Here is a 19,429-nt window from a genome sequence, read left to right on the forward strand (position 1 = left end):
CAGGATATAATGTATTTAAGAAAAAGGCAGGTGTTCTGATTGTGTTGCAGGATGGGAACATCTGTGTCGTGAACCGTGTGGAAGGGATTTACGTGCCAACAGAAAAGATAACAAATTTCTGCTGCGCACTGGAGCCTATTCCACAGATTGACAAGCCAGGGATATTGATGGCTTTCCATCTAGCCCACTCAACAGGGCTCTCTACATGTTAACCGTTCTGGAATTAATTTAGATTCAGCCAAGTGGGTAACTAGTATTTCTAAAAAATAAAAAAATAAATGTTTCTGAGATCTAGGCCAAATAATTTATAAATTTTGACATGAATTGGGACAGGGTGTTCTCTCCAAGTGAGAGTAAAACCAGTGGCGTCATTTGGCCTGGGCTCCAGGGATTCAGCCCTGGATGTTTTTGATCCAGCCCCAAACCTTTCAGTCTGAGTTTCCATAACCAAATACATGTTTTACTGACAAATGTTAATGAAAAAAATTAACAATACAATATACTGCACTAGGCAGTAGCAGGCACTGCAAGAAGCCCCTGGAGTGATGAGGTGCCTGCTGTGATTGGTCGCCGTTTCTCAACACAGTGGACCGCTCGTCCCTTGACCCCACCCCTACAGCACCGGTTAGATGTCAATGTGACTCAGCAAAATGCCCCCCTATGGACGGAAGCTGAACTTTACTAAAGCATTTTTAACCCTGTTTAACATTAGCAATGTTGAGGAAGTAGAAGTGACAAAATGAATCATAGAGGTCCTCTAACCTGTTCCATTCTACAGGTTAACATGTTTGGCTCGTGTGTTATTTCCATATAGGTTATGTAACTGTTTATAACTGGCTATTATGGAACTGGTAAAATTATTTAATTGAGCTTTTATTTGTATTTCTCTTTATTTATTTGACACATACTTTTTTTGTTGATTTTGCAGTGTCGAGAGGTCAACCTGCAAGTAAGTATTTCATTGCACTGTGTACTCCATGTTTATCATGTGTATATGACAAATAAACAAACTTGAACTTAGAAGAGAAGGGGGTGCCAGACAGAAAGAGAGGGGAAAAGATGGCCAGCTTTGTGGTTAGATTGTAGGTGGACAAAACATTGAAAAATACATAGGCCATTAAATTATGTGTCCTGTTATGTAATCTAAAAATCTCACATTAGCTGGTAGAACTGACAAAATCAAATTAACCTTAGAGTTCTTGTCACTTTATATTCATATAGCCTACAGGCTACGTAGCTTCTTATCTGTTGTGTTTGGAGTTGTGTTGCGCTGTTATGCGGAAATATCCCTATGGGGTTAGTTAGGACCATTTGATAAATTACACAATGTACATGGGACAATATGTAAATATTCCAATAGCTCCAAATTTCAATGACATAAGAACCTCAAACCAACTATAAATTGTAGAAATGTATAAACAAATACTGAATGCATTTAATGAGGAAACTAAAAGGTGTGCAGCATGAAAATATTGTCTAATTTACATTGTGTAATTTATTGACGGTCCCTAACTAATCCCGGGGCTAGACTATCCAAAGCCAAAGTCAGGTTGCACACCAGTCAGCTAAAGCTAATTGAGAAAATAATTTGGCTAACTCTTCCCACCTACGAACACACTCATCAAATCACACCCTGAAACCAACACACGTTTGAATTCAATCATACAGTGCCTTGCGAAAGTATTCGACCCCCTTGAACTTTGCGACCTTTTGCCACATTTCAGGCTTCAAACATAAAGATATAAAACTGTATTTTTTTGTGAAGAATCAACAACAAGTGGGACACAATCATGAAGTGGAACGACATTTACTGGATATTTCAAACTTTTTTAACAAATCAAAAACTGAAAAATTGGGCGTGCAAAATTATTCAGCCCCTTTACTTTCAGTGCAGCAAACTCTCTCCAGAAGTTCAGTGAGGATCTCTGAATGATCCAATGTTGACCTAAATGACTAATGATGATAAATACAATCCACCTGTGTGTAATCAAGTCTCCGTATAAATGCACCTGCACTGTGATAGTCTCAGAGGTCCGTTAAAAGCGCAGAGAGCATCATGAAGAACAAGGAACACACCAGGCAGGTCCGAGATACTGTTGTGAAGAAGTTTAAAGCCGGATTTGGATACAAAAATATTTCCCAAGCTTTAAACATCCCAAGGAGCACTGTGCAAGCGATAATATTGAAATGGAAGGAGTATCAGACCACTGCAAATCTACCAAGACCTGGCCGTCCCTCTAAACTTTCAGCTCATACAAGGAGAAGACTGATCAGAGATGCAGCCAAGAGGCCCATGATCACTCTGGATGAACTGCAGAGATCTACAGCTGAGGTGGGAGACTCTGTCAATAGGACAACAATCAGTCGTATATTGCACAAATCTGGCCTTTATGGAAGAGTGGCAAGAAGAAAGCCATTTCTTAAAGATATCCATAAAAAGTGTTGTTTAAAGTTTGCCACAAGCCACCTGGGAGACACACCAAACATGTGGAAGAAGGTGCTCTGGTCAGATGAAACCAAAATTGAACTTTTTGGCAACAATGCAAAACGTTATGTTTGGCGTAAAAGCAACACAGCTCATCACCCTGGACACACCATCCCCACTGTCAAACATGGTGGTGGCAGCATCATGGTTTGGGCCTGCTTTTCTTCAGCAGGGACAGGGAAGATGGTTAAAATTGATGGGAAGATGGATGGAGCCAAATACAGGACCATTCTGGAAGAAAACCTGATGGAGTCTGCAAAAGACCTGAGACTGGGACGGAGATTTGTCTTCCAACAAGACAATGATCCAAAACATAAAGCAAAATCTACAATGGAATGGTTCAAAAATAAACATATCCAGGTGTTAGAAGGGCCAAGTCAAAGTCCAGACCTGAATCCAATCGAGAATCTGTGGAAAGAACTGAAAACTGCTGTTCACAAATGCTCTCCATCCAACCTCACTGAGCTCGAGCTGTTTTGCAAGGAGGAATGGGAAAAAATGTCAGTCTCTCGATGTGCAAAACTGATAGAGACATACCCCAAGCGACTTACAGCTGTAATCGCAGCAAAAGGTGGCGCTACAAAGTATTAACTTAAGGGGGCTGAATAATTTTGCACACCCAATTTTTCAGTTTTTGATTTGCTAAAAAAGTTTGAAATATCCAATAAATGTTGTTCCACTTCATGATTGTGTCCCACTTGTTGTTGATTCTTCACAAAAATATAGAGTTTTATATCTTTATGTTTGAAGCCTGAAATGTGGCAAATGGTCGCAAAGTTCAAGGGGGCCGAATACTTTCGCAAGGCACTGTAGCTGTTCGCATTTCTTAATTAACCAAATCTAAAAGGAGGCCAAATCAGGTCGTGCCGTCACCCTTTAAAACAAATTAATGACATGTTGCACCTCTACCTTGATACCTTTCAGATGAGCCAAGGACAGATGAGAACAGCAGACCAGTGGAGCATTTAGAACAGCAGCAGCCAGAGACAAATGGAAGGGAAGACAATGATTTAGGTGACCCTGATACAGGCCAAAACAAGTTAAGTTACCCCAGTATCCCCTTGACCGTTTTGGATTGGAAAACTAAAGAGACACTCGAGAGAAGACAAAGAGACAGACAACCGAAGAGTAGGATATGATGGAGAGAGACTACAAAAACGTAACAGTCCATAACAGAAGAGGATAGACAAAGAACACAGTAAGAAACAAGAACCTGAGACAGCAACAGACAAGACAGAGAAAGTGACAGAAGAGGGCAGATGGAGATAGAACAGAGGTGAGTTGATCACACAGACTGTAGCACTTCCAGCTACTTTATAGATTCTAATTAGTTGTATTTATTTGCACAAATTCTAAGAGGTGAAATACAGGCAGTGAAAAAGTTAAACATAGTTTACAAAGAATAGCTGAGGTAAAAAGGCCTGTGAAATTACTATTAAAACAATTGCTTCTTTTACACTTTTTACAACCAGGACAGGACGAGAAAGGAGGGTAGACAAGAGACAGCAACATAAACAGCAACAGAAGAGGGCAGACGAGAGACAGCAACAGACAACACAGAGAAAGTGATGGAGAGAAGCAGAGGAGGGGTGAGAACACAGAAGACTGTGTCACTTAAAGCTGCTCTGTGGATTCTAATTACTGCACAGTGTGTGTGTGTGTGTGGTTGTGTGTGTGTGTGTGTGTTTGTGTGTGTGTGTGTGTGTGTGTGTGAGAGAGAGAGAGAGAGAGAGAGAGGGGGGCGGGGGGGGGGGGGGGTTGGGGTACTGTAGGATTCTTTAATCAGTTTGGCTCATTGCACAGGTCAGAGTCTATGTGTTCCAGAGTAGATAGTAGAGATTGTTCTTGAGTGGAGAGATCCACAGTAGCAACTGTAATTGAGTACTGGCAGTGTCTGCAGATGTTCTCCGTATCCATAGCCAGAATGATTTTGCAGTGCATGGTGATCGAACAGGTTTCCTGTTAAAATCAGAGGTGTAGGGATGGTGAAGTCTGTGAATCCCAAAAATAGTAATTATACAGATGATTATCAAAACATTCACACAACCGTGTTTTTTTTGTGGTAAATGTGAGAGAAAAAATACTATTTTGAATATGGTTGTCATACACATAACTTGTCCATAATGTAGAGGGCTGTGGGATATTCATTGACGAGATAAGGGAGGAGGATGGTAAGTGTGATCTGCATAACAACATTGACCTATACCTATTGACATACATTTGTATGCCTCCTCCTCTGTATACTTACAGACACAAAAGTGAGCAGTTCAGTTATCTGCACCTAATACAGCTAGCCTTCAACATATTCTTATAGCCTATATATTCTTACCTCTTTGTTGATTGATATCCAGTGAATTGTGTCAATTTTACATTTTAGAAAGATTTGCACAAATATTAAAAGGTTGTTGGTATCATCATAAAACAATATCAGTTTAGATTATACAAGGGACAAACCTTACCTTAAACTGAGATCTCTAAATATTTCAGTTAAGTGCCTGCTGTCCTTTCAAATCCAAATCTTTCAGTTGGGCCGTTAAGTTCCTCTAAGAACCCCTACCAACTAGGAGGTTCCTCGATGAACCCCACTTCCTATAGGGTTTTTGGAATAACGTTTTGGGGGCATTTTCAATGCCAAGAACCCTAAGGTTCTTTGAAGAACTTTGAGGATCTTAGAAGAACCCTTGCTGATACCCTAATTTTTAGAGTATGGCAGGTGGGAAGGTGCAGTTACCAGAATTGTTTATTTTATTGTTGTTGTACGTATTTCCTGTTCCCACCGCAAACACTCACATCACATACAGTATGTCTCACAACCACACTCCCACTCCCCCTTCATCCCCTGGAACTTTCCAGTGCTTGTAGCACTATGCCATATGGCCTCAAATTGCACTGTTCTGATTCTTCATAGCCCACACCTTTTAAATATTACAATAATAACACTTTTGATTCATCAGCTGTTGTAGTGATGGGGGATTTCCAGTTATTTTCAAAACCATTGTCGAGGAAAGTATGGTCTACCCCATTGGGTATCTTACCGCACCGTCATTTGCCATGTCTTGAAATATGCATATAGACAGATTAAAAGTAAACTTACATTGTAAAACGTCTAACAGCCAACTTTCTAATTCCGCCCATAACTTTTGGATTTCATATCACTCGCAGAAGGCATGAACTATTGAGTCCATGTTTTTTTTTTCTTCTTCACCCACAGTGCCTTCAGAAAGTATTCACACCCCTTGACTTTTTACACATTTTGTCTTACAGCCTGAATGTAAAATTGTTTTAATTTGGATTTTTTTTGTCACTGGCCTACACACAATACCCCATAATTTGTATTTGTATTTATTATGGATCCCCATTAGTTTATGCCAAGGCAGCAGCTACTCTTCCTGGGGTCCAGTACAATTAAGGCAGTTATACAATTTCAAAAACATTACAATATATTCAAAACAGATTTCACAACATACTATTCCCACAGGCCCTTACTCCACTACCACATATCTACAACAGAAAAAAAATCCATGTGTATGGAGAGTGCATATGTTATTGTTTGCGTATGCATGTGTCTGTGCCTATGTTTGTGTTGCTTCACAGTCCCTGCTGTTCCATAAGGTGTATTTTATCTGTTTTTTAAATCTAATTTTACTGCTTGCATCAGTTACTTGATTTGGAATAGAGTTCCATGTAGTCATGGCTCTATTTAGAACTGCGTGCCTCCCATAGTCTGTTCTGGACTTGGGGACGGTGAAGTGACCTCTGGTGGCATGTCTTGTGGGGTATGCATGGGTGTCCGAGCTGTGTGCCAGTAGTTCACTTTGAGCCAGGAGAGAATGATATGCATATTATTAATGTTAGCTCTGTGTACATCCATGGGCCTTGTTAATAGTACTGTTAAGAAGTTAGAGCAGCACTTTATTATGGACAGACTTCTCCCCATCTTAGCTACTGTTGTATAAATATGTTTTGACCATGACAGTTTACAATACTTGCCACCCATTCTGAAACTAACTGCAGCTCCTTGTTGGGTGTTGCAGTCATTTCAGTCGCTGTAGTAGCTGACGTGTATAGTGTTGAGTCATCCACATACATAGACACACTGGCTTTACTCAAAGCCAGTGGCATGTCATTAGTAAAGATTGAAAAAGTAAGGGGCCTAGACAGCTGCCCTGGGGAATTTCTAATGTCAAAGTGGAATTATGCTTTTAGAATTTTTTACAAATTAATTTAAAAGTTTAAATGTATTGAGTCAATAAATATTCAACCCCTTTGTTATGGCAAGCCTAAATAACTTCAGAAGTAAAAATGGGCTTAACAAGTCATATAATAAGTTGCATGGACTCTGTGTGCAATGGTGTTTTACCTTTTACTGAAGTAGTCTAAATCAGGGTCAGATACTGTTTCTTGGTAGTCTTAAACAAATCTATTTTGAAACAAGTATACACCTTACACACATGGATATGGACCTAAAAAGAAGACTCCTGTACCATGTCAGTAATAGAGTTGAAATGTATTCAATTTTGAGTTTGCATCCAAATATTACCCTTTATATAGACAGTACCAGTCAAAAGTTTGGGCACCTAGTCATTCCAGGTTTAAATTTGTTTTTATTTACAGTACTGGTTTCTTTGCATCAATTTGACCATGAAGGCCTGATTTGCGCGGTCTCCTCTGAACAGTTGATGTTGAAATGTCTGTTACTTGAACTGTGAAGCATTATTTTGGGCTGCAGTCTGAGGTGCAGTTAACTCAGAAAAAAACAGAACTTATCCTCAGCAGATGTAACTCTGGGTTTTTCCTGTGGCGGTCCACGTGAGAGCCAGTTAAGGAAAGAAATTCCACAAATTAACTTTTAACAAGGCACACCTGTTAATTGTAATGTATTCCAGGTGACGACTGTATCTCATTAAGCTGGTTGAGAGAATGCCAAGAGTGTGCAAAGCTGTCAAGGCAAGGGTGGCTATTTTGAAGAATCTTGAAGGAGTAGGTGTGTCCAAACTTTTGACTGGTACTGTACATCATTTGACAAACAGATTTTCAGCTGTTCTTTTAAATAACGTTTATTAATTATGACTGCAGGAAAGGGCTACCATAATTTTTTTATGACTGCCTCATTTCTGTACCCCACACTTATCTGTAAGGTCCCTCAGTTGAGCAGTGAATTTCAAACCCAGATTCTATAAGGGCACAAGGTGAGACCCAGATGCAGACACGGGAGGCAGATGGTTTGAGTCTTTGATATTTATTATAATCCAAAAGGGTAGGCAAGAGAATGGTCGTGGACAGGCAAAAGGTCAAAACCAGTTCAGAGTCCAGGAGGTACAGAGTGGCAGGCAGGCTCGAGGTCAAGGCAGGGAGAATGGTCAAGCAGGTGGGTACAGAGTCCAAAACCAGGTAAGGGTCCAAACCGGGAGGACTAGCAAAAAGAGAAAAGAAAAAGCAGGCGCATGGGAAAAACACACTGGTTGACTTGAACATACAAGACAAACTGGCACAGAGAGACAGGAAACACAGGGATAAATGCACCGGGGAAAATAAGCGACACCTGGAGGGGGTGGAGACAATCACAAGGACAATGCCTTGCAAAGAAGGGCACCTATTAGTAGATTTTTTTTAAAGCAGACATTGAATATCCCTTTGAGCATGGTGAAGTTATTAATTAAACTCTGGATGATGTATCAATACACTCAGTCACTACAAAGATGCAGGTGTCCTTCCTAACTCAGTTGCCAGAGAGAAAGGAAACCGCTCAGGGATTTCACCATGAGATCAATGGTGACTTTAAAACAGTTACAGAGTTTAATGGCTGTGAAAGGAGATAACTGAGAATGGCTCAACAACATTGTAGCTACTCCACAATACTAACCTAAATGACAGCGTGAAAAAGGCAGTACAGAATACAATTTTCAGAAACATGCATCCTGTTTGCAATAGAGCATTAAATTAAAACTGCAAAAAAAAAATGGCTAACAAAAAAACGTTATGTCCTGAATACAAAGTGTTATGTTTGGTGCAAATCCAACACAACACATCACTGAGTACGACTCTTCATATCTTCAAGCATGGTGTTGGTTACATCATGTTATGTGTGTGCTTGTCATCAGCAAGAACTAGGGAGTGTTGTAGGATACAAATGAATGGAAAAGAGCTAAGCACAGGCAAAATCCTAGAGGAAAACCTGTTCCAGTCTGCTTTCCACCAGACACTGGGAGACAAATTCACCTTTCAGCAGGACAATAACCTAAAACACAAGGCTAAATATTAACTGGAATTGCTTATCAAGATGACATTGAATGTTCCTGAGTGGCCTATAGTTTATAGTTTTGACTTTAATTAAAACATCTATGGCAAGACTTGAAAATGTCGGTCTAGCAATGATCAACACCCAACTTGATGGAGCTTGAAGATTTTTCAAAAGAAAAACGCACAGCTGTAATTACTGCTGAAGGTGATGTATTGACTCAGGAGTTGAAAACTTGTGTAAATTAGATAGTTGCATAAATGGTAAAAAAAAACAAAAAAACAACAACAACATGTTTTCACTTTGTCATTGTAGAGTATTGTGTGTAGATGTGAGATTGAAAAAAAAAATCTAATTTGAATTCAAGCTCTAAAACAACAAAATGTGGAATAATTCAAGGGGTATGCATACTTTCTGAAGGCGCTGTGTCTATTTTAATAAACCCTGTTTGATTAATATGAATGTGGCAGGTAGCGGTTAAGAGCGTTGGGCCAGTAACCAAAAGGTTGCTGGTTCAAATCCCTGAGCCAGCAAGGTGGAAAAATATGTTGTTCTGCCCTTGAGCAAGGCAGTTAACCCGTCGATTAAGGCAACACCCCACACTTCTCTAAGATAGTGATTTATTTTTCTCATTCTTTAATTTTAATTTCTAACTCAGAATTTACTTTTGCAGAGTATGAGAATATCAATACACTACTGTATGCCTTAAAAGCATCCCAAATTATGTCGGGAGTCGGCTTTTCTCTGTCCTCTAAATCTACGTTTGTAATGGTAAAGATTTTAGTAGTTGGGAATAATAATCTCCAGGTGTCCTGTAAAATATTTGTAGAGATAAAAATGTTCAGCCTCTTTGGAGGTTCCTTGATTTTTCCCTTTTTATTGCTATGTCTGTCTAACTTGATGAATGCTTGATATCAACATAACCTGAAAGGCAGCTCAGCAAGGAAGAAGCCACTGCTCCAAAACCGGTTTGCAACTGCACATGGGCACAAAGATCGTTATTTTTGGAGAAATGTCCTCTGGTCTGATGAAACAAAAACAGAACTGTTTGGCCATAATGACCATGGTTATGTTTGGATGAAAAAGGGGGAGGCTTGAAAGTTGAAGAACACCATCCCAACCGCGAAGCACGGGGGTGGCAGCATCATGTTGTGGGGGTGCTTTGCTGCAGGAGGAACTGGTGCACATCACAAAATGAATGGCATCATGAGGGAGGAAAATTATGTGGATATATTGAAGCAACATCTCAAGACATCAGTCAGGAAGTTAAAGCTTGGTCGCAAATGGGTCTTCCAAATGAACATGAACCCCAAGCATACTTCCAAAGTTGTGGCAAAATGGCTTAAGGACAACAAAGTCAAGGTATTGGAGTGGCCATCACTAAGTCCTGAGCACAATACTATAGACAATTTGTGGGCAGAACTGAAAAAGCGTGTGCGTGCAAGGAGGCCTACAAACCTGACTCAGTTACATCAGCTCTGTCAGGAGGAATGGGCCAAAATTCACGCAACTTATTGCGGGAAGTTTGTGGAAGATTTGACCCAAGTTAAACAATTTAAAGGCAACGTAACAAATACTAATTCAGTGTATATAAACTTCTGACCCACTGGGATTGTGATGAAAGAAATAAAAGCTGAAATAAATCATTCTCTCTACTATTATTCTGACATTTTACATTCTTAAAATGAAGTGGTGATCCTAACTGACCTAAAACTGAATTCTTACTTGGATTAAATGTCAGGAATTGTGAAAAACGGAGTTTAAATGTATTTGGCTAAGGTGTATGTCAACGTCTGATTTCAACTGTACCCTATGGATCCACAAACCTATTCTTTCCCGTCCTCCTACACATATTCATATTCACCCTCCTTCACACTCCCATCTCTCACACACACACCTGCCATAGAACAGTTATTGACATACATGCCATATTTCCTATTTTGTATTGTCTTTCAGTGTCCATTTAGCCCATTGGAATTGGCTACTTATAGCTTTATTCCCTAGAAAAGAACAGTTACTTGGGGAAAGTAGAGTATAGATTGTATAGGAGGGGGAAAGAATATTGTCTCAATTTATGATAAGCCGGTCTTAACTCTTCCGCTTGTTTCGGTTCGACTGGCGCCTAGCCGAAAGAGTGTGCTCGCATACTCCCTTAAAAGACCTCTTTGGGCTAGGGGGCAGTATTTTCACGTCCGGATGAAAAGCATGCTCAAAGTAAACTACCTGCTACTCAGGCCCAGAAGCTAGGATATGCATATAATTAGTAGATTTGGACAGAAAACACTCTGAAGTTTCTAAAACTGTTAGAATAATGTCTGTGAGTATAACAGAACTGATATGGCTGGCAAAACCCCGAGCACAATCCATCCAGGAAAAAAAAATAATTGAGGTCATTGTGTTTCCCATTAGTTTTCTATTGAAAGCCCTATTTATGAGGAACCTGGTTGCAGTTCCTATGGCTTCCACTAGATGTCAACAGTCTTTAGAAATTGGTTGATGTATTTCTTTTGAGATATGAAGAAGTAGGGCTGTTCATTGTAAGTGTCACTCCAAGTGGACTCTACTGTTTGGTGCGCGTGAACTGGAACGCTCTTCACGTTGTTTTTATATTCCGTCTTAAATATTCAGTATATTCCGTCTTAAATTTGATTGATTATTTACATTTTAGGATACCTGAGGTTGGATTAGGAACGTTGTTTGAAATGTTTGGACCAAGTTTACAGGTAACTTATTAGAAACTTTGTAGGCATGTTGGGCGAATTGAAACCGCTGTATTTCTGAATCAAACGAACCAAATAAATTGACATTTTTGGGATATAAAGAAGGACATTATCGAACAAAAGGACCATTTATGATGTTTCTGGGACATTTTGGAGTGCCAACAGAAGAAGGTAGGTAGGTAAGGTATTAATTAAAGGTAAGGCATTAATTATATCGCTATTTCTGACTTTTGTCGCGCACCTGCCTGGTTGAAATCTGATTTTCATGTGTTTGAATGCGGGGCGCTGTCCTCAGATATTCGCATGGTCTGCTATCGCCGTAAAGCCTTTTTGAAATCTGACACAGAGGCTGGATTAACAAGAAGTTAAGCTTTATTTTGATGTATTACACATATATTGTTGTGAATGTTGAATATTGATATTCCTGTAGTTTGAATTTGGCGCACTACAATTTCACTGGATGTTGTCAAATCAATCTCGCTAAAGGGCATGGCGCGTGAAGGGATCCATAAGAGGTTTTAAAAGACCTTTGCATGAAAAATGAGAAAAAGCAGCAATAGTACTGTTTGCCAAAGAACAACACGAACAAAAACATCACAAAATGTTGTCATAATACAGAGCCTTCGGAAAGTATTCAGACTTTTTCAAAATGTTGTTACGTTACAGCCTTATTCTGAAATGTATTAAATTGTTGTTGTTTTCTCATCAATCTACACACAATACCCCATAATGACAATGCGAAAACAGGTTTTTAGACATTTTTTTGAAACAGAAATGCCTTATTTACATAAGTATTCAGACCCTTTGATATAAGACTTGAAATTGAGCTCAGGCACATCCTATTTCCATTGATCATCCTTGAGATGTTTCTACAACTAGATTGGAGTCTACCTGTGGTAAACTCAAGTGAATGGACATAATTTGGAAAGGCACACACCAGTCTATATAAGGTCTGACAGTTGTCAGAGCAAAAACCAAGCCATGAGTTTGAAGGAATTGTTCATAGAGCTCCGAGACAGGATTGTGATGAGGCACAGATCTGGAGAAGGGTACCAAAAAAATTGAAGGTCCTCAAGAACCCAGTGGCCTCCATCATTCTTAGATGGAAGAAGTTTGGAATCACCAAGACTCTTCCTGAGCTGGTCATCAGGGAGGTGACCAAGAACCAGATGGTCACTCTGACGGAGCTCCAGAGTTCCTCGGGGGAGATGGGAGAAACTTCCAGAAGGACAACCATCTCTGCAGCACACCACCAATCAGGCCTTTATGGTACAGTGGAAGCCTCTCTTCAGTAAAAGGTACATGACAGCCCGCTAGGAGTTTGCCAAAAGGCACCTAAAGACTGTCAGAACATGATACAATTCTCTGAGCTGATGAAACCAAGATTAAACTGTTTGGCCTGAATGCCAAGTGTCACATTTAGAGGAAACCTGGCACCATCCCTTTGGTGAAGCATGGTGGTGGCAGCATGATGCTGTGGCAATGTTTTTCAGCGGCAGGGACTGGGAGACTAGTCAGGATTGAGGCAAATATGAACGGAGCAATGTACAGAGATCCTTGATGAAAACCTACTCCAGAGAGCTCAGGACCTTTGGGGTGAAGGTTCACCTTTCAACAGTACAATGACCCTAAGCACACAGCCAAGACAACGCAGGAGTGACTTCAGGTCTCTGAACGTTCTTGAGTGGCCCAGCCAGAGCCCGGACTTGAACACGATTGAACAACTGTGGAGAGACCTGAAAATAGCTGTACAGCAACGCTCCCCATCCAACCTGACAGAGCTTGAAAGGATCTGCAGAGAAGAATGGGAGAAACTCCCCAAATACAGGTGTGCCGAGCTTGTAGTGTCACACCCCAAAATAATTTGAGGCTGTAATCGCTGCCAAAGGTGCTTCAACAAAGTATTGAGTAAAAGGTCTGAATACTTACGTAAATATGATGTTTCAGTTTATTTTTTATTTTTTATAAAATTGCAAAAAAATCTAAACCTGTTTTTGCTTCATCATTATGGGGTATTGTGTGTAGATTGCTGAAGATTTTTTTTAAAAATGTAATCCATTTTAGAATAAGGATGTAATGTAACAAAATGTGGAAAAAGTGAAGGGGTCTGAATACTTTCCGAAGGCACTGTAATCTTGTTTGCCCTATTAATGGGTTATGCTATTCATGAACTGGTAACTAAAAAATGTGGTGACCATTAAGATGTGTGTGTGTATAGCACTCTGAATGTACCTTATAAGACCTCTATTCATTCGTGTTACCTTCATTACATTCATGGAAACGTGTCTCTTTTCCTAGTTTGCCAGGAGTCTGAAGGCTATAGGTGCCCTCTTCCTGCGTACAGAACATGCCATGATTATTATACCACCCATTCCCTGCTGGGTTCCTCAGAGTCCCCCGTGCTAGCTACTTCTATCTTGCTCTACTTGCTGTTTGTGCAGCATCAGAGGGGGGTGTCTATGTGTATAGAGTGTGTGTAAATGTTAGCTCAATGCTGGGCTGGCTAGTGAGTCTGCTCTCGCCTACCATTCTAGGCTTTAACAAGGTTTGGCCTGTGCTTGACAATATCTTGAAAACAACAAGAAAGACAGCACAGACAGCACAGGACACTGTTAGATATGGAATACACACATGGTCCCAGTTCCCATTTAGCTAGTCAGCATGCCACGTCTGTATTTTATTTCAGTATCTATTTCGCAAAGTAAGCTATTTTCTCACAAGTTCTTTGCTTTGTACTAGTGTCCCCATGTCAGATGGCACACCAATGAGCCACAAGGGTTTGGAGATGGGCAGGAAAATGATGAAATGCGTCACCATTTTATCCACATTTATCATTATACTCTTAGCACACGCCAGATGTCCTAAATCGTGTGTTCTTGGGCTGAGTGTTCATCACCCTTATTTTTAATATCATCTGAGGAGGGGAGAAAATAGAACGAAGCAATTGTGCGGCCGTGGTAAAACCTGTCACAAGCAATCTTGTCTTGGCAGCCGAGCAGGCAGAGCGCTAGTTAACACGCTGATGGCTATATAACTCCAATTGCCGCTTTAATAGTTATTTTTCTGCTCTATACGGCCCTTCCTTCCTTATGACGTTTGTCAACCCTCCAACTTCAGTTGTCTTATCATTTTTTATTCCATAAATAGATGGGCTAATATGGTCCATGTTGTTCTTTGGTTGTTAACATGGTGTGGGGGAGATGAAAGTTCCGTTTGCCCAGCGGTGTTAAACAAACTCAAGATTTCGGTCCTGTCCTGATTCATATTCATCTGGGAGAACCGGTGACAGCATGACAACTGCCACTAAAACTGACATGTGGGCACTGAGGGTGGGCTTAGAATAGGGGAAACTTGATATATTGAAACATCTGACAAGCCAGTACACAAATTAGGTTAGAGGATAGACATAAATCTTAAAATAAATATTTTTCCGTTTTTTTCAAGTTTACGAAAATGTTTTCTTGAAAATCATGTTCCTTTAAAATATATGTTTTGTATGCTAAGAATGGTACATGTGTGTATGTAGGCTTACATTATGTATAGGATACTGTAGGTACTGTAGATTGGCCATCATCCACCTTCTTTCCAACCAGTCTCCCTTCACTTCCCCTTGTAAACAAGGACAATTCAAATGCTAATGAGTTGAGAACAAACCCTTGAGTGATTGATACTCTCACTGGAGAAACTAATTTGATATTAATAGAGAAGTTGGCAAGATAAATAGATAGTGCTATGTGAGTCCTCTCCTTGATTGTTAAGTAGTTAGATTGATGGTTGTCTTAATACAAGGTGTTCGGAGACTGAAATGACTTGGCCTTGATAAGGATATAGAATTCTGCATTATACAAGGTCAACAGAATATTCTCCGTCAAGTGTCTTTGTATTATAGTGTTATTTAAGCATTAGACCGGTTATGTTATTGTTGATATAGTGATATTCTCTTCGGTCCAGATTATACTGAAAAAGATGGCGCAAGACTCTCTATATATGCAATGTATTCCAAGCACTTATTTTCTAAAGGCCAAAATGCTGGCGTTCAGTGTAAACATTGACGATCCTCTTTATAGGCACTTTCTCTTCATTCATTGTAAATGTAAGGAATAAATAATTTTATGACAGAGTAGAACTCCTTTTTCATCGCTTTGTGGACAGCAGCAGGTATGGCTGGTTCTCAGTGCTCAGGTTTGTATTCTTTTTTCCCACACGTTTTCCGTGGCCTATTAAATCACATCTTGTCCTGTCGTCCCATGAATCACTAGCAGGAAGCTGGTGTGTGCTGTGCATAACGTTAACCAACTTATGCATTCAGGACCTGGTTTGTGGACCTGGTTTGTGCCTGTGTAAGATAGAGCAAATTGTAATTCCACATGCAGATACTGTTGCATAGATCTCTATAACAGAACAGAACAGCATAACATAATCCAACACGTTGTTCAGTTGCTGTAGGTGGAAGGTGTGTGTGGGGAGGGGGATTCTGGATGATCCCAGCTATCTCAAAACACAGGCTTTTATACTTGACCGAGTCCATGTTTCTGTCTCTTCAATAATCAACATGACAGGAGGAACCTGAACATGTCTCTCAAATAGACAACCTGATGCAGCATGGCTACTGACCTACATATCAAACTATACTCTGGTATGAGAGAGAACTTATATAAAGGATGATTGACATTTCTACTTAAATAAACACATACCCTCCCCTAGGTTTGGTCTATTAGTATCTCCAATGCATTCACTACTGGGTGTGTAAAATGAAAGCATCTTCCTCCTAAGCAAGAACCAATGCGTGCCATTGCAGTGGTAGTTGCACTACTGTACAGTAAGGCAAGCCACAGTAGAGAATAACTGGACAGCTGAGTGTATATTTTTGTTAACGGCTGTCACCAAACTTTTAACAAATGGCACCTCAGCACCCCGGAGCCTGGAAAAACCCTGCTCGGAAATGAAGCACCTGCATCATAAATCTTGGAAAGTTACAATAATTTGCAATTCACTCCCTCATCAAAGGCAATATTACCCTAATTTATTATCTCCCTGCGCACGGGCCCGCAAAGGCCGTGGAGATAAGAGTTTATCAGGAGGGGGATTGATTTTCATTAACTGATAATAAAGATGAACTGCCGGGCTCGCACACTGACCAAGAGCCATACTTTATTGGAATTGGGCCAATTTATTTCATGTGCTAGTGGTTCTAATTTTGGCCCGCCCTTTTCCCCCTGCTCTTCAGAATGTTCTTCCTTCCTTCATTACCGTAGCAACCCAGCCCTACTGTTAATGTCACTACATCTTTTGATGCATCAACACAACCATTTTTAAAACACAGGTCAATGTGTCAAGTCAGTGATAACATCTGTTGATTTTCTTGTGTCTTGCGAAGACACGGTATATTTTCAAGGATATACTGTACTCTTTGTCAATGTTGCATGAATGTGCCATGATTCGTATACATTGCACTGATAGCATGTGTAATGTATATGTTATGAGTTTCTTTATTTGTTACACAATCATTTTGACTTGTTCCTGCCAACACTCATCATCGTTCCCTCCGGTTATTGTTACCCATCAAAGTTTTCCCCCCAAATATATCATATCCCCAGGTTAAGTCCAATAACCATACAATCAGAAGTTACCTACTAAATAGCAGAGCACTGGGTCCACAGTCTTTAGGATGACAGATCATTCCAATCACTCTACCTACACCTTGCCTCATTAGGTTTCTATAGGAGTATACAATGAATACATTTCCCCACCTACTGCCTGGCTCTATGCTACCCTGTGAATTCTAGAACAGTCTCCTATCAGATACATCCTAATTTCCCGCAAATGATCATGTGAGCTTGTTTTCTTATGGTCTTGGAGGCGTGTCTCTGAAGATTGCATGTGATTGGTACTGCTGGTAACGTGCTGAAAGGGCGTAAGGCCATCAGTGATAATGGCCATATCCGCACACTCAATTACCCTATACCTAGAAAATTACCCTATACCTAGAAAATTACCCTATACCTAGAAAATTACCCTATACCTAGAAAATTACCCTATACCTAGAAAATTACATTTCCAGGAAAAAGGTTGCAACATTTATAGACATAAAATGCCTTCAGGACAGGGATGGATACTTAGCTGTTTGTCCAACAACTCCCCTTCTCAGTGGTGTAGTTATGCATTTATTACACATGAGAATGCAACATCCAGTTTGAAATTTTATTGTAAAATTGAAAAAAAGGAGAGAAAGAGAAAAGCCCCAATAAGCATTTCTTTTTATACATACCTTATCATAACAGAACAATAACATAAATAAATACAAATGAAATAAATAAACAATTAAATAATAAATAAATAAATAAACACATACATAATTAAATATCAAGTTCCTTACCTGATCAAATAAATAATTATAAAACCATTAAATCATTAATCATTAATATGAAATCATCTAAGCAGCAAGTATTCAAGAAATTTCAACGGGGAAAAAATGTTTGGTTTCTCAGGCTATTACAGAACACATATTTAATGTTTTTTTTATATATATAAAAAGGTACTGCTTCCCTTTCAGTTAACCATGCTGTACTGAGCCCATCAAGCAGATAGGTGGCGGTCTCCTCTTTGAAAAAACCTGTAAACAGCATTTTTCTGGTCCAGGTAGAGAATAGCACTGAAATGCTTCCCTTGCCCCATAACATGTCAGTAAAGTCTACTAAACAGATTCAATACTTTTGTTATATATTTTTGTATGCTTTGTGCTGAGAAACCAGAAGTTTAACATCTTTATAAAGCAAAAACCCTCCCCTCCCAGCCCTCCCAATTCCACCCACCATAATACCCGAAGAAAGGTCCTGTGCTGATTTTCCATAATATACAGATTTCATATTTATAATAAGCTACTATCCTTAGCATTCAAACCAGAGTTAAAGAATCATATTGTTAATACGAGTAGTACCATAATTATAATCTTTAACCCCCCCTAGCCCCCCTATTGAGCATGCTCAGAGATTCAATGACCATCATGGTTAGAGAGATGGAATGACAAGGTATGAACGTGGCAGAATGGTACTACAATGAAAACACTGAAAAACATTTCACTGGCTCAAGCACGTCGTTTAAATTGTAGTGCAATGAGAATTACTGCAGTTGCCTACAAATCAGACAGGACAGCACCTGTAAACTCGCACCCCATGTGGGCAAATAATACTGGAATTGATATAAACAGTCTGCATCCACACGCCTCCGTAGCAATTATTGTACTCTTAACTTTTACCCCTCCATAAAAATTACCTCTCAATTTCTCAAACGCATTACATTTCAGCCACAATTGCCATCTTTAATTTGTATTACCCAAGCTGTTGTTAAAGGCCAAATGTAATTTGATTTTAATAATTTAAAAATCCCTCCAGTAAAATTTGTGTAAGAAAAGCTTTTTGGACTAAGGCTCTAGATGCTAGGGGCACATCTGTATATCACAGTTTACTAAGGTTCCTAGTCCCGACAGGGGAGGATAAACAGAGGGGACCTACCACAGTAACTCATGAAGAGACGCTGTTCACTTTTGGCAAATACGGGTAAATATCTACCTTGCAAAAAAAAAAAAAATGTCATTATGTTCTTAATCGATCTTGTTCTCTAATTTGCTAATATTTCAACTGTTAATACGTCATTAAACATCTACTACCACATATTTGCACTGCTGCATATGAATATCGTGAATCCGTCGTCTGCTATTGGCTTTTCTTCCTTTTTTAGCTTTACAATATGAACATTTTAATGTCTGATGGAGGAATTAAACAGAGGTTGTCCCTTTATAAATGCACTCGGCTGAGATTTGGCACCTCTGATGTTGATAAAGGCATTACAGCCCTTTGACAGCATACAAGAACCCCAGCCTTTTGTAGCTTTCAGTGGTCAAGTTTAGTGTGCATTGTCCTTTCGGTTTCAATGCTGAGGCTTACATTCAGAACTCTTCAGAGAGCACTAAATATACATGCTGGTACT

This window comes from Oncorhynchus clarkii, chromosome 5 (genome assembly GCF_045791955.1).
Source record: "Oncorhynchus clarkii lewisi isolate Uvic-CL-2024 chromosome 5, UVic_Ocla_1.0, whole genome shotgun sequence".
NCBI classification, from domain to species: Eukaryota; Metazoa; Chordata; class Actinopteri; order Salmoniformes; family Salmonidae; genus Oncorhynchus; species Oncorhynchus clarkii.